Raw genomic sequence first — 16109 nt, 5'->3', positions numbered from 1 at the left:
CATTTCTTGACTTATGGCAATCTAATTCTTGTCTCCATCTTCATTCACATGGCCATCTTCCCACTGTGTCCATGTCTTCACATACCACATACCGTTCTCTTATATCCATGAATCTGTGTTTAAATTTCCCACTTTTTATAAGGACATCTGTCAGAGTGGGAAAATGATTCACCCCGAAGACCTCATCTTAATTACATCTGCAAGAACTTTATTTCCAAGTACACATTCACCGGTATCAGGCGTTACAACTCCCACACATCTTTGAAGGGACATAATTCAACCCACAACACCTAACTTTCAGAACTCCTCTAACAAATCAACCATAAAATTTAGCGATGAGTGGTTTAATGCAGAACTCCAGCTTAGACAGAACTAACTCAACTATGTGGCAGCTTTTCAGAGCTTAAAAGGACAACAAATCTGAAGGTACTTTAAACAGAGCATCCATCCTCCTCCATCTCCTCAGCAGTAAGACTATTATTAAACAATAAAGGTTAAAAGAATAAAGAGCCCTCAAGCTGGTTTCTTCTAGCCCTGACTGTAGAACTTCTATTTTAAGAAACACCTTTAGCAAAGTCCAAAATTCTCTACCCCAACAGTAAAGTCCCTTCTGATACATCAACCTAAAGGTAGAGCTTGTATTTCTTCCTATGCCCTTACAATGAAGCCAAACTGGACAGCACTGTCAATCCATGGCACAGTACTTGTTTCCTGTGCTCTGTGCGACCCCATAGACGGCAGCCGACCAGGCTCCGCCATCCCTGGGATTCTCCAGGCAAGAACACTGGAGTGGCTTGCCATTTCCTTCTCCAATGTGTGAAAGTGACTAGTTTCCTAGGCCTGCCATAACTAGGTACCACACACAAGGTGGATTACAGCAGAAATATACTGCCTTACCGTTTTGGAAGTCAGAAGTCCAAGCATCAAGGTGCTGGCAGGGCAATGCTCCTTCTAAAGGTGCTAAGGAAGGCTCTCTCCTAGTTCCCTTGGCTCCTGGATGCATTACTCAAGCCACCTGGCCATATCTCCATGTGGCTCTTCACACTGTTCTTCCTCTATGTCTGTGTCCAAACTTCCTATTTTTATAAGGACATTCCGGTGGTGTGGTGGTAAAAAAAATTCGCCTGCCAATGCAGGGGACACAGGTTCGATCCCTGGTCTAGGAAGGTCCCACACGCCAGGAGCAACTAAGCCCATATGCCACAGCTACTGAGCCTGGGCTCTGAAGCCCAGGAGCCACAACTATTGAAGCCCGCATGCCCTAGAGTCTATGCTCCACAAGAGAAGCCACCACAATGAGAAGCCTACATACTGCAGCAAAGAGGAGCCCCGTGCTCATCCCAACTAGAGAAAAGACCTAGTTAAAGAAGTTAAAAGATGACCCAGCACAGCCAAAAATAAATAAAAAATAAAACTTTTTAAAAATTTAATCACTCTTCTCCTTTCCTGCAATAGCTATTCATCCCCACTCCAACAACTTGGACCTTGGTTGTATAACATCAATTGAGTGGATGAACTGATCAATCACAGCTTTAAGAGGTATTAGAAGTATCTGCCAGAGCTCTTACTCTTTTCTTCTGACACAAGAAGGAATATGTCCTACATGGGGTCTGTTCCAAAAGCTTGGATCCCCAATAAGAAGAAAGAGAACAGAGCCACAGTCGGCCCACATTATCTACACGCAAGAGATTGGAAAATAAATCTTTATTTTTGTAAACTGGTGAAATTATTTATAATCTTAAAAGAAAACTAATATACTTTAAAGTAGAATTTTGATTGCATATATCCCTAAGAGATGTAACCTAGAGACCAAAAAAAAAAAAAAGCAAAAAAAGTTTAAATTGCTTTCTGTAGTCTTATTATAGTAATTCTATTAGGTTATTAATTAAATATTTTTATAAATATATAACAAATAAGAAATTATGTTAAATCCTTTACAAACCAAAATTTTCCAAAAGAAAAGATACATACAAACAGGGCAGCAGTGAAAATCTTCTCACCTTCTCCTCATGCTATACTACTGTCTGTACCTCAAGCTGGCGACCCCTGAAGGGTACACTGCAGTATGCCAGAGAGTATGGGAAGACAGAGGATAAACATGTCACATTACCCCAGGGAACACTTTTTTTTTTTTTTTAACAATAAATAAGTGTGGTCAATTTACTTTTATAAAAAAATCTCTTATCTGATGGAATTTAGTACAAAAAATAAAATTATTTTAATGTTTATAATGCAGATATATTTTTAATAAAATCATACAATACAAATCAAGCTTTAAAACCTTAGGGAAACCTTTAATTTGAACTAAAATGTAAGTAGGAATTTGTGATTTATTTCTCCTGCTAAACATACACATTTCCTTGTTCTAAAAAGGCCTCACAGCAACTAATGATAACCTAGTAGTAAATAGCACTCCATGCTTTGATTGCAGTCTCTAAATAAACACATCCCATAGAAATAAAACCACTTTGAAGGAATAACCAATTCAAGGACTGAAGCAGAAAACCTGGAACATCCTGCCATGAAAGAAAGCAAGGAAACAACTAAAGGCCACGTGTGTCATGTCAAAAGGAGACAGGACCCACAATGGATTAAAACACCTCAAAAATAATTCTTAATCCATGAGATTATAAAAATTAAAAATAAATTTCACATCACTGGTCACCTTGAGAGGGCATCACCAACTCATCAGTCTGAAAACTGGTAACTAAAACAACTCAAGCACATACCCTGCTTTTGTTGTGCAAGTTCTATTTCAGAATATCCCAGTACTTGACTAGGAAGAGCCCTTCTTTACAGAATTCCAATGCAAAAACAATGATAGTATTTTAAAACAACAATTTTCTATCCCTAAGAAAATTAAAATCAAGGCAACAATCATTAAGGGTACTATGACCACCAGGGGGATATCCGATGTGGAATTTTGTAACGGATACATTAGACTAACAACAACTCAATTCACTTATCAACATCCACACCACAAAAAGCGACACAACCAGATGGTCTATGCCTCAAGGTGAGGCAGAAACAAGAGAACAGAAGACTTCATGATCAATGAAAAGTGAATTGAATCATACCTCTTAACTATCACTTTACAGAAGTTACAGGAGGACAGCAGAATGTATTAGTCATTCCACAAGGATGTGCTGGGCTTAGTTGCTCAGTTGTGTCCAACTCTTTGCGACCCCATAGACTGTAGACCTCCAGGCTTCTCTGTCCACGGGGATTCTCTAGGTAAGAGTACTGGAGTGGGTTGCCATGCCCTCCTCCAGGATATCTTCCCAACCCAGGAATCAAACCCAGGTCTCCTGCAAGGCAGGCAGATTCTTTACCATCTGAGCCACCAGCAAAGCCATATGACTAGCCAAATTGAGAATGTGGGGAATTTGACAAGACAAATTTATTTCTACTAATAGGTGGAAGAGATTGGAATTTAGCAACCACAGGCAGTGTGCAGTTCTTGTTTCGATTCGGTTTAAAAGTAACCATCTGAAAATGTCCTTGGAGAGACAAAATAACTTTAACTCTCTTTACCTCTTAGTTTCTCATCAGGCTTTCATCTTTTCCAGACCACTGTAACAGTTAAAGTCTAGTGCTTTCTCCATATTAATGAATGTGAAGGACAGGGAAACCTATAAGAACGAGGGCAGTGAGTGCAGAGACAAAACTAGGGCTTACTTCACACGCAACACGCACCCTAGTTCTCTGACTCTGATTTGAATATGAAGTCCCGGGCCTGACGCTCCTTTCTGTGAGAAGTAAACAACTGCAGAGAAGACAACTGGGTATAAATTTATCTAGACACATTCCATTTCAGCAGACTGACTATCAAATTGCTGATCAACTTCCTGCTTCTCAAGTACAGGTATTAGAACAGTCTGCTTCCCTCAATATGATGCAAAGGGATGCTCAGTTCAGCTCAGTTCAGTGGCTCAGTCGTGTCCGACCCTTTGCGACCCCATGAATCACAGCACGCCAGGCCTCCCTGCTAGCTACTCAATAAATAGCTAAAACACAAACACATACACACACAGCCTCATTAAATAGCTAACACCCCCTCCCCAATAAATAGCTCACATACATACCCACCCCCACACCCACCCACCCACCCCTAAGGCAGAAACTATAGGGTAAGAGTGCTTTTCTTCTCATTGCTCCCAACCTCATCTCGTTCTTGGAGAAGGAATTACATTTAGGGAAAAGAAAATACTGTCTTCACCCAGAGATATCAACTTCAGAATCACTTTGATCTCCCTTTGAAAATATTAAGAAGTTGGCAGTAAGCTTTATTAGCATAGTAAACAAAAAAAACCCTTGATTACCATACAGTAAACAGATATTTAATCTTTGTTTTTAACCACAATTATACAACTACACTTACTCTTCAGAGCAGAATTTTTTTATACAATTCTCTGAACTAAAGGAAAAAGAAACATTCTTAAAAAAAAATACAGTTTTTCATAGCACACATCAAAACCACTCAACTTCAATTAAAGTACCTATAGTTATAAGAGTAATCATTATGATAAAAATGTTACAAATAAAATATTATGTGAAAATGAATACATATGTTAGAAACAATGAGCACTTGAACCAAGTCATGTAAGTTTTTAAGACTAAAACTGTTCCCACAAATCATACCTATTTTTATTCTACTGCAAGGTTTTTAGGCATTTTATAGGTACTCTACAGACCTAAAGGGCTTCCCTGGTGACTCAGTGGTAAAGAATCCACCAGACAATGCAGGCGACATGAGTTTGATCCCTGGGTTGGGAAGAAACAGCAACCCACTCCAGTATGCTTGTCTGGAAAATTCCATGGGCAGAGGAGCCTGTCAAGCTACAGTCCATGGGGTCGCAAGAAAGTCAAACACGACTTAGTGGCTAAACAACAAATGACCTAAAAGCTCAAAATATAAATTACAATAAATACAAATCAGGAAAAAAAATATTTGTTTTTAACCTCAATTATATAACTAAACTTATTTTTTAGAGCAGAATTTTCTTTGGGCCTGCTGATATAAAATAACTGTTAATTGATACAATCTATAATATATAAAACATTAAGAACCATAGGCTTTAGAGTTGAAGGGAACAGGAGAGTTTTCCCCTCCTGGTTTAGGTTGCCCTAATGCTAAAGCTGAAACTCCAATACTTTGGCCACCTCATGCGATGAGTTGACTCACTGGAAAAGACTCTGATGCTGGGAGGGATTGGGGGTGGGAGGAGACGGGGACAACAGAGAATGAAATGGCTGGATGGCATCACAACTGGATGGACATGAGTTTGAGTGAACTCCGGGAGTTGGTGATGGACAGGGAGACCTGGCGTGCTGTGATTCATGTGGTCGTAAAGAGTCGAACACGACTGAGTGACTGAACTGAACTGAATATTAATTAATCTTGGAATGTGAAGTCAAGTGGGCCTTAGAGAGCATCACTATGAACAAAGCTAGTGGAGGTGAGGGAATTCCAGTTGAGCTATTTCAAATCCTGAAAGATGATGCTGTGAAAGTGCTGCACTCAATATGCCAGCACATTTGGAAAACTCAGCAGTGGCCACAGGACTGGAAAAGGTCAGTCTTCATTCCAGTCCCAAAGAAAGGCAATGCCAAAGAATGCTCAAACTACAGCACAATTGCACTCATCTCACACACTAGTAAAGTCATGCTCAAAATTCTCCAAGCCAGGCTTCAGCAATATGTGAATCGTGAACTTCCAGATGTTCAAGCAGGTTTTAGAAAAGGCAGAGGCACCAGAGATCAAATTGCCAACATCCGCTGGATCATGGAGAAAACAAGAGAGTTCCAGAAAAACATCTATTTCTGCTTCATTGACTATGCCAAAGCCTTTGACTGTGTCGATCACAATAAACTGTGGAACATTCTGAAAGAGATGGGAATCCCAGACCACCTGACTTGCCTCTTGAGAAACCTGTATGCAGGTCAGGAAGCAACAGTTAGAATTGGACATGGAACAACAGACTGGTTCCAAAGAGGAAAAGGAGTACGTCAAGGTTGTATATTGTCACTCTGCTTATTTAACTTCTATGCAGAGTACATCATGAGGAACGCTGGGCTGGAAGAAGCACAAGCTGGAATCAAGATTGCTGGGAGAAATATCAATAACCTCAGATATGCAGATGACACCACCCTTATGGCAGAAAGTGAAGAGGAACTCAAAAGCCTCTTGATGAAAGTGAAAGAGGAGAGTGAAAAAGTTGGCTTGAAGCTCAACATTCAGAAAACAAAGATCATGGCATCCGGTCCCATCTCTTCATGGGAAATAGATGGGGAAACAGTGGAAACAGTGTCAGACTTTATTTTTTTGGGCTCCAAAATCACTGCGGATGCTGATTGCAGCCATGAAATTAAAAGACGCTTACTCCTTGGAAGGAAAGTTATGACCAACCTAGATAGTATATTAAAAAGCAGAGACATTACTTTGCCAACCAAGGTCCGTCTAGTCAAGGCTATGGTTTTTCCCACGGTCATGTATGGATGTGAGAGTTGGACTGTGAAGAAAGCTGAGCCCCAAAGAATTGATGCTTTTGAACTGTGGTGCTGGAGAAGACTCTTGAGAGTCCCTTGGACTGCAAGGAGATCCACCCAGTCCATTCTGAAGGAGATCAATCCTGGGTGTTCATTGGAAGGACTGATGCTAAAGCTGAAACTCCAATACTTTGGCCACCTCATGCAAAGAGTTGACTCACTGGCAAAGAGTCTGATGCTGGGAGGGATTGGGGGCGGGAGGAGAAGGGGACGACAGAAAAATGAGATGGCTGGATTGGTATCACCGACTTGATGGACATGAGTTTGAGTGAACTCCGGGAGTTGGTGATAGACAGGGAGGCCTGGCGTGCTGTGATTCATGGGGTCACAAAGGGTCAGACACGACTGAGCAACTGAACTGAATATTAATTAAAACCTCAAAATATTTACATGTAAATATACAATTATTTTATCTTTAAAAAACTGGTTAAAAAAAAAAAAAACTAAGAGGGATGGCTCTAGTACTAGGTGTGAGTAGTATGCAAAACTGAACCCATGAAAATAGTGACTGCAAAATGAAGGTGAAAACATAGCATCTGCTATTTCCAAAACTTATACAGAGATATGGGTTGGGAGAGGAAGAGCAAGAAGATCGAACAAAGAAAGAAGAACTTCATCCCCTTTCTGAGTTTCTGTGTACTCAATCAGTTATCACAGGGTTATCTAACTTTGGAAAGGTTTTCAATCTATTCACAGCCAGTAGGTAGGAGTCTGGAATTATTTCCCTTTGTACTGTTGAAGAAGCATATTGTGTTGAAACTCAAGACTGCCAGAACTGAAAGAATGTTCCTCATTTCCATTATGTGATGGAAATGGGCTTACCTCTTTTTTGTCTTCCCTTACATTAGTGGTAAAAGCAGCTTTCAGAGTGATACTTAAAAGAGTAGTAAAAAAAAAAAAGTGGGGGGGCAGCTACAGGTAACAGTAGCAAATGAAAACATTTCAAAATTAATTTTTTATTTACATAGATGACTACTCTACGGAAACAATACTGGATCATATAATGTATAGGATACGTTAGATTTTTCAAACACCATGGTGATTCAGTTAACAAATACAGTACTCTAGGAATGACAGCTTATTTGTGTTCATTAAAAAAATGCAAGCTATGTGAGAGCAGACACTTAATCCTTATCATTCACTACTATTATGCCAGAAATAACAGTCTGATTCATAAAAGGCATCCAATGATTGATTGTTGACCAAATGAAGAAATGTTTCCCACTAGGTCAGTGATGTTTAAAAAGACCAAACAATAATCTCCACTGATGATTAAAATTCAGCGTTCCCTCTCATCCACTCCAATATTGATCTCTACTGCTGTCTCAGTTTCAGTAACTTGTATCTCCATTTCTCTGGGGTGGGGTGAGGTGGAGGGGACCGTGACACTCTGTATGAAGGGAATAAAGGCCACGTTCCAATTTCTAGCCTAATAGTCCTACTTAGTGTGATGTATCAAAATCACCTGTGCAGCTTCTTCACAGTAATGTTATAAATTTTGTGACAACCAGGAAAAGTCTTAATTAAGTTTCAGCAAGTCAGACATACAGCCCAGGCATATCTATCTTAACAAGTTCCCCACGTCATATAAACCATGCTTGCATCACACTATATACTTCAAAAGCTTCTCTAACTTTAAATCCTGTAACTGTGAACAAAACAAAATATACACACCCTCTTTTTCACTGTGTGTACGTGCTAAGTCACTTCAGTGTGTCCAACTCTATGCAACCCCATGGACTGCAGCCCGCCAGGCTTCTCTGTCCATGGGATTCTCCAGGTAAGAATACTGGAGTGGATTGCCATTTCCTTCTCCAGATCTTCCCCACCCAGGGATTGAACCTGTGTCTCTTTCATCTACCTGCACTGGCAGGTGGGTTCTTTACCACTAAGCCACCAGGGAAGCCCTGGTGGTACTTTTTCACTGTAAACTCTTTGTATCTTTGATCTACTTAGCTTCTATAACTGAACAGGTTTTCAAGATCATCTCACATTACTCCAGCTTCTCAGTATCTTCCAATCCCACATCATTCACCTGAAGAGTATCTCCATTCCCTCCATTTTCATGCAGATCAGACATTTCAACACAAATGCAATCATGACATTTAACTATTTTGGTGTCCAAAACTATTTTGTTCCTCTGGGCTATTTGGCAATCGTTTTACTACGTTTTAAACTTCCTTCTCAAATTTGCCGTTACAGATTTTCAAAAACTTTAAGGATTCTATCTCACTCAAAGCCCCTTAATTTCAGGTGGCTTTATTTCTTTGGTAAAAGTTATTAGGACTTTCTGATTTTTTGCTCACTTCAAAAACCTTTATTTTTATTCATCCTATTGTTCTGCGCTGACTGAAGAAGAAGTAGTAGAAAAAGATATAAAAGAGAAAAAGTAGTCTCAATCACAGAAGCTGTTGGGTCTTCTAGATATATTATATTATTAGCAAATATCACCAGCCCTTCATAAAGAAATTTAATATAGTAGTGGCCAATAAAAAACAACAGCTATTCTCTGCTCCAGTAATACGCACCTATAAATAGAAATGAGAAAACACTCTACTTAAAAGACCAAAACGTTTTAAATATTTACAAAAGAAATGAACAAAAAAGGCACAGATTCAAATGACCAAACATTATATTCAATTGAAAAATACAACATTATCCCCACGTAGTGCAAGTGGAAATGTAAAAAAGAAAAAATCCTTGGAAAACAATCTGGCAATTCTTATTAAAAGTAAAAATATTAGACTGGAAAAATAAGAATTTTCTTTTTTGTTTTTTTGTTAAAATGTAGTCACACAGCTGCAATGTCACAGAGTTCAACTAAGATGTATACAATACAGAGAGATAAAAACACAAGTTTCTAAGGATGTTTATATAAGAAGATTGGGTTTTAATGGCAAAAAGGTGGGAGTGTAGTATAGTGAATGCCCATTAAGGGGAAGAATCAAAACAAGATTGTGGTACATTCATGATATTCATGGATTGTAAAGTCATTAAAAACAATAAACTCATGGAGCTGAAGCTCCAATACTTTTGGCCACTTGATATGAAGAGCTGACTCGTTAGAAAAGACCCTGATGCTGGGAAAGACTGAAGGCAGGAGGAGAAGGGGACGAAAAAGGATGAGATAGCTCGATCGCATCACGAACTGGATGGACAGGAGTCTGAGCAGGTTCTGGAAGTTAGTGATAGACAGGGAAGCCGGGCGTGCCGCAGTCCATGGGGTCGAAAAGAGTTGGACACGACTGAGCAACTGAACTGAACTGATGGGGGAGGGAGCAAAAGAAAGAGTACGTGACAAAACGTATATATAATGCATTTAAGTAAAAGAATATGTTTAAGCATATAAAGAAGAAAACATTTTTGCTATTGTTGAAATTTTATGGACTCTAAAGACTTTGTTACTAATCACCCCCAAATTCAACAGGTCTTCATATGCTTTCATTATTTCATACTACTTGCCATTTCCAGAATTAAAAAAAAAACAAAACTTTAAACTTCCAACATGTGACTTTCTGATTCTGTCCATTTCACTGATTTTTCTTCCTGCCCTAACAGTATATAGCTGACTTCTTTTTAGCCCTTTGATCTTCACTCAACTCCTCCAACTAAGGATCTCATCCCTCTGAAGAATTACAAAACCACCATCTGTCCCGCTACATGCCAAACACACACACCCATCTTTCCCATTCCAAAAATTCCAAATCCAGCTGCATATGCGCCTGCTCAGTCAGTCGTGTCCAGCTGACTTTTTGGGACCCCATGGACTATAGCCCTCCACAGTCCATGAGACTCTGGGATTTTCCCAGCAGGAATACCTGGAGTGGGTTGCCATTTCCTCCTGCGGGGGATCTTTCTGAACTAGGGATCAAACCCACGTCTCCTACATTGGCAGGCAGATTCCTTACCTCAAGCCACCTAGGAATCCCAATTCCAGCTGACTAAAGCACAGATATCTATGTCCTTTCAGTTATCATCACTCAGCATTACTGGAGGCAACTTATGCCCTATACTTTCCAAAATGTTTCTCCTCTTGCCCATAACCTATTACTAATTCTGTCCTAATTCACTACAATTTAAATTTTAGTATTTTTTTTTTTTGCATTCCATTTTCTATCTTGGCTTCTACCCGCTATCTCTTACCTTTAAAACACCCTTTTCAGCCATGCCTTCCTTTTTGCAGTACCTATCACCTGTACTACTGCAAAACCCTCAATGATTTCCAGGTCTCTTCATACTATCTTCTGACATCTACACATAAAATATAATGCTGATTGTGTCATATGTATTCATGACTACCTAATAGCTTCCACATTCACTCTAAATTGTTTACACAAGCATTTAAGTTCTCCTTCTCCAGTGTATGATCTTGAAGTATCCATCTGACTGTTAGCATCTTCTTTGAATGTACTCTACATTCAAGTGAGTAAAAAATATTCTAACAAACCCCTAATTCTCACATTTATGTTTTTTAAGCTCTTTGTTCCAACTACAAGTGTTGAAATTTTTTCTATTCTTCAAATGTCATCTCCTTAAGAAGACTATTCAAAGTCAACATTAAAGGTGTTTTCTCCTTTCCTCCTATACCCCTAAAGCATAGTTTTAGAAAAACTCTTTTCAAAGTTGGGCAGTAGTAAAAAAAAAATTTTTTTAGGTTAGAAATTAGAGTATTTGTATTTTCTTTCAATTGTTATTGTTTTTGACATTAAAGCATTAAATCAAGTCATTTAACTACCCTAAGCCCCAGTTTCTTATTCTGTAAAATAGAAATAAAATCTACTCTAAAAACTTCACAGGTAGTAGAAGTGCATGAAAACCAATTTATAAGGTATGTGTTAACATTGTTATTCTATCATTTTATATTGTGCATATTTTTCAGTCACTATCAAATTACAAGCATTTAAAAGGCAGTCTGTACTTTACATTCTAGCACATAGTAGCTATAAACAACAAGAAGATCAAACCAGTGAATCCTAAAGAAAATCAACTCTGAATAATCACTGGAAGGATTGAAAATGAAGCTCCAATACTCTGGCCACCTGATGTGAAGAGCTGACTCATTGGAAAAGATCCTGATGCTTAGAAAGACTGAAGGCAAAAGGAGAAGGGGCAGCAGATGGTTAGATTAGCATTACTGACTCAATGGATAAGAATTTGAGCAAATTCCAGAAGATAGTGGAGGACAGAGGAACCTAGTGTGCTGCAGTCCATGGGGTCACAAAGAGTTGGATAAGACTGAGCAACTGAACAACAACAAGTACAAACACACACACCTCCAGAAGTCATAAAAGCTAGCCCTCATGCGTAAGAAACATAATCAAAGCACAATTTATGAACTATGCCCTTGTCAAAATAAAACATCTACAATCCTCCCCACAGATAATCTTTTCAGGAAAACTACTGTCACATAGTATTTCTGGACTTCTGATTTAGTTCACCTGAAACACAATTAGTTAACTGGATAGGGGCCCTTTAAAATTGCTGATAAACAGTTAAAAAGGCAAAGAATTCTAGTAACATATATGTGTGTGTGTGTGTTCCAGTAACATTAAGTTGCTGGCTCAGTCATATCTGACTCTGCGACTCCGTGGACTGTAACCCACCAGGCTCCTCCGTCCATGGGATTCTCCAGGCAAGAATACTGGAATAGGTTGCCATTTCCTTCTCCAGGGGATCTTCCCAACCCAGGGATTGAACCCAGGTCTCCCACATTGCAGGCAGATGCTTTAACCTCTGAGCCACCAGGGAAGCCCTCTAGTAACAAACATATATACATATGTTCCAAAGACATACACATAGTATACAATGTAAGTGATGTAAAGTGTAACTGTGATGGCAGTATCCTGTCCAATACAAATTTATCCAACATTCATAGCTGAGCATTAGTGCTTTAGTTTACCCAAAATTCTAGAGGTTGACATCATGGTTATTTCAGTGATATGAAACAAGAGATCTTAAAATATACACACAAAGAAAAGCATGCTATAATTTTGTTTAAGCTGAAAGATCTTGTTTTCTTCTACTTTTACAAAAAGCAAAATTAATGATGGACAGTTTTTATTAATGAATGAGTTAGTGGAAGTGATACTTTGGTCTTACAGAAACTTATAAACCTTGAACTTACTACAAGAACTTAAAAGTCCTTGAGTTACCTTAGAAAACCACACAAACCTATTAATACCGTGTCAAACCAAAAAGCAAGACAGCTACTTAAAACTTCTAAGGTCTTATCCAAAGGACATAGGAGCCAACCTGAAGAGGCTCTCACTAGCCAAAATCAGGACATTATGAACATCTACACAGAAAATGATAATCTAAAACACAAATGAGTTTAAATCCATGAGTTCATAGGATAAGGCATTTTACAGCAATCATGTCACACTGTTGGCTAATATTTCTTGGGATTTTGTTATTTCACAAAAAGATTGCTCTCATATTTGGTATCACATCTGCTCTGAGATCTCATATACACACTCTTGTACTTATCTACTTATAACTCACTTTTTAAATCTAAATTTAAGATTCCCTAAGTTGACTGAGCGACTGAACTGAACTGAAGTCATCCTTGTAAGAATTTTAATCTACTGTTGCTATAATGCCTGATAAGGTTACCGTGGTTATGGATAAGAAAATATGTTACTAAGAGTTTAACTCTCAAAAATAATGGTCAAATGCCAAGAAGCAGTAGCAGCAAAATAAATTCATGGGTAATTGGGCTATATTATGGATTAAAATAGGTATGGGTAAAAAAAGAAAAATGAAAGTTAAGAATGATGACACCACCTGATGAGAGTAGCAAACTACTTTGTGAGTTCATTAAAAAAAAAAAAAAAAAAGCTCACCCTGTATGTGATGTTGCTGAGTTCCATAAACAAACATCGGGCAGCATGATGTAACAGAAAGAGTCCTGGACTCAGTCAGGAGACTTCTGTTCTAGTCCAAGGCCTCAGTTTCCTCATCTGTAAAATGAGGGTGCTGAATTAGATAATCTGAAAGGGCTCTACTGGCCTTAACATTGAGAGTCTATAGATGAGTCCAAGAAGCACTTCTGCTAACAGTGAAGTTAACACTGCAAACAGCAGGTGGAACAGGGATGAAAACAATTTTCATAAATTTTGAACTGCTGTAAGCAATCTTTTCATAACTTTTAAGTAGTTTTTATTATATAAAATTGTAACTTTTAAGATTTTCTAACTCTTAAAATTTTTACAATATACCTGCCTTAGTAAGTAACCTTATCATCTAAACCAGATTAGGAGTGAGTGACCGAATTATGACCTCAAAAAAGCAATTCACCTTTAGCCAATGAGACTGCCCAAGTGAATCTTAAAAACGATACAGGAATACCTTTGGGCTAGTAATTAACTTTAGGTAATAAAATGCCTCATAACTGATCTCAATTCTCAATTAAGTAACTGAACAAAGTGTAAAATGACACAAAAAATGATTAGAGTAAATTAGACAATTACTTTTACTTGTAACACAACAATAATTATGTTTATGATACCCTTCTTTGTTAATGAGTGTACCTTCCCTATGCATAACATTTTTCTTGTTAGCTCTCAAAACAGAACCCGACTGCTTTTGACAACAAGGTTAACTGAAATGACATATTTTTTTACCACTAGCAAGAAACAGAAATATAAAGAGACAAGTATTTTCTAAGTTTTCTACACTGAAAGAAATCAAGCTTCTATATATCAGTAACAAATAATGGAAAGGCTCTGATGTCGCAAAAACTTGTTTCCTAATGGCAATTTCCTAAATACAGGTAATTAACTGACTGGTCTAGGGTCTAATAAATTTTTTAAGTTCATAGATCCTCTGACACTATAGTTTACATTTACTTTTCATTTATGTTAATACTGTGAATCTCACCTGGCAGACTTTTAAAACTCTAGTTATATGAGGACCAATAAATGTATCTCTACAATCAGGAATCTATTAATATAAAAAATCTATCCTTTTAAAGAATGCAATATATATCTTTTAAAATATATAAAGATATAATGAAATAGTCTATGAAAAATTTGTTTTTAAAGCTTACTTTATGCAAATCACCTAGTGATTATAAAATAACTTGGCATACACACAATTCCATTAATCATTCACTTGAACATTTCACACTGGCAATACAGCACCTAATATGTTATTCAGAATCACTAATAAAATTTTTCTCTGGCTCGTAGAAACAAAGGCAAAAATAAAGCAGCCTTGATGGTGATGAAATCTGTTCTTGGCTAGTCTTAAAATAGTTGTGATATCCATGTGCCCCTGAAACAAGTGACCTGTGAAACAAACTTTTCTTCACATTAAAAATATTTTCTATTTTAATGTGGGTATTTTGACCTAATGATCTGATTAAAATAAACTTACACTTAACTGCATACAGCAGATATCTGTATGGCTATGGAAAGCGTACCTTAGTGCACTATTCTGTGCATAAGCTGTTTTCAGCAATTTACTCAAACTACCTTATTTCCCCCCTCCTCCATGACTTTTTTCAGAGACACTTAAACATTAAGCTTATTACTACTAATAAAACTTTTTATTATAATTACTAGTGATAGGATACTATAAAAAGCATTATCTTTAGCCACTATCATACAGATGTAAACCAGCTCCTCAAAAATTCAGAACTGACTGTACTGCAGAAAACACTATTCTCTCGGTACCAAGATCAGGAGTTAAATGAAAATTTGATGTTTAAATAAATGAAAATTTGATGTTTAAATAATGAGTTGGTATGTCGCAAGAAGTCCACTGGATTGTTCCTCACTAAATTTCCATCTGTAGAACAGAAACACATTTGTAATTCTTCCTAACACTTGTGTAAGTTGCTAAACAGTACAATTTTTTCAAAGACCAAAATGCTTCATTTAGATATCAATAATATAAAATTCTAGGAACAATTATAAATTGCTAAAGCTACATGCAAAACAGCAGCACATTTGCTTTTTGTTTGTTTGTATTTTTGCAGCTTATTTGCTTTGAGAAAGTTATAACGGAAATGGTCCCTTTTGTCACTGCAATACAACTGGAAAGATTAAAAAGTTAAAAGACCAAAAATAAGTCCAAATCTATTTCTGGTCACTAGAAACTAACAAGCCATATATATATATATATAAAACAATTAATTATATATAACTTTTTATTTTCTAAAATGTAAATGTATTTAATAAGTGCTTAATCTTGTTCAACCTCATTTCAGGTTAAGGGAAGAAAAACTGTCAATAGAAAGAAACAGAGATGATCAAACTAATGGCGAAAAAGAACTCACAATTCATTTATATTTCAGTATTTCATTTTTCTCTCATCTTTATCCGCTTAAACTTCATTCCACTATACACCTTAAAGAATTCAGTCTATCAGAATACGTTTCCTAAGAGTAGGATGAGGATAAAGAAGGAACGAGCAGTTCAGAATGCTTGTATTTAACACTGGATAGTGTATCAATGTTTTTAATATCACTATACTCATCTCTCAAAACTTTATAAAAGAATTACAAAATTCAGCAACTATGATCATGTTTTTTAATAGAACTGATTAACATACAATTA

The 16109-nt window shown here is 37.3% G+C and overlaps 1 protein-coding gene across 6 annotated transcripts in view; it reads right to left on the bottom strand.

The window, feature by feature from the left end:
• TBL1XR1 (TBL1X/Y related 1) overlaps window positions 1-16109 on the bottom strand; it is a 183913-nt gene that overhangs the window by 56508 nt on the left and 111296 nt on the right. For 2 of the 6 annotated variants that reach the window (XM_088839002.1, XM_088839012.1), the window contains exon 3: window positions 13392-13508. The exons of the other annotated variants lie outside the window; for them this stretch is intronic. The gene's annotated coding sequence lies outside the window, so the exon portion shown is untranslated. The remainder of the gene's footprint in view (window positions 1-13391; window positions 13509-16109) is intronic. 6 annotated transcript variants of the gene reach the window in all.

This window comes from Moschus berezovskii, chromosome 1 (assembly GCF_049115385.1).
Source record: "Moschus berezovskii isolate FMDL1 chromosome 1, NW_MosBer_1.0, whole genome shotgun sequence".
Classification (NCBI taxonomy): Eukaryota; Metazoa; Chordata; class Mammalia; order Artiodactyla; family Moschidae; genus Moschus; species Moschus berezovskii.
Note: the sequence above shows the minus strand (reverse complement) of the source record. Positions and strands in the feature narration are given on the sequence as shown.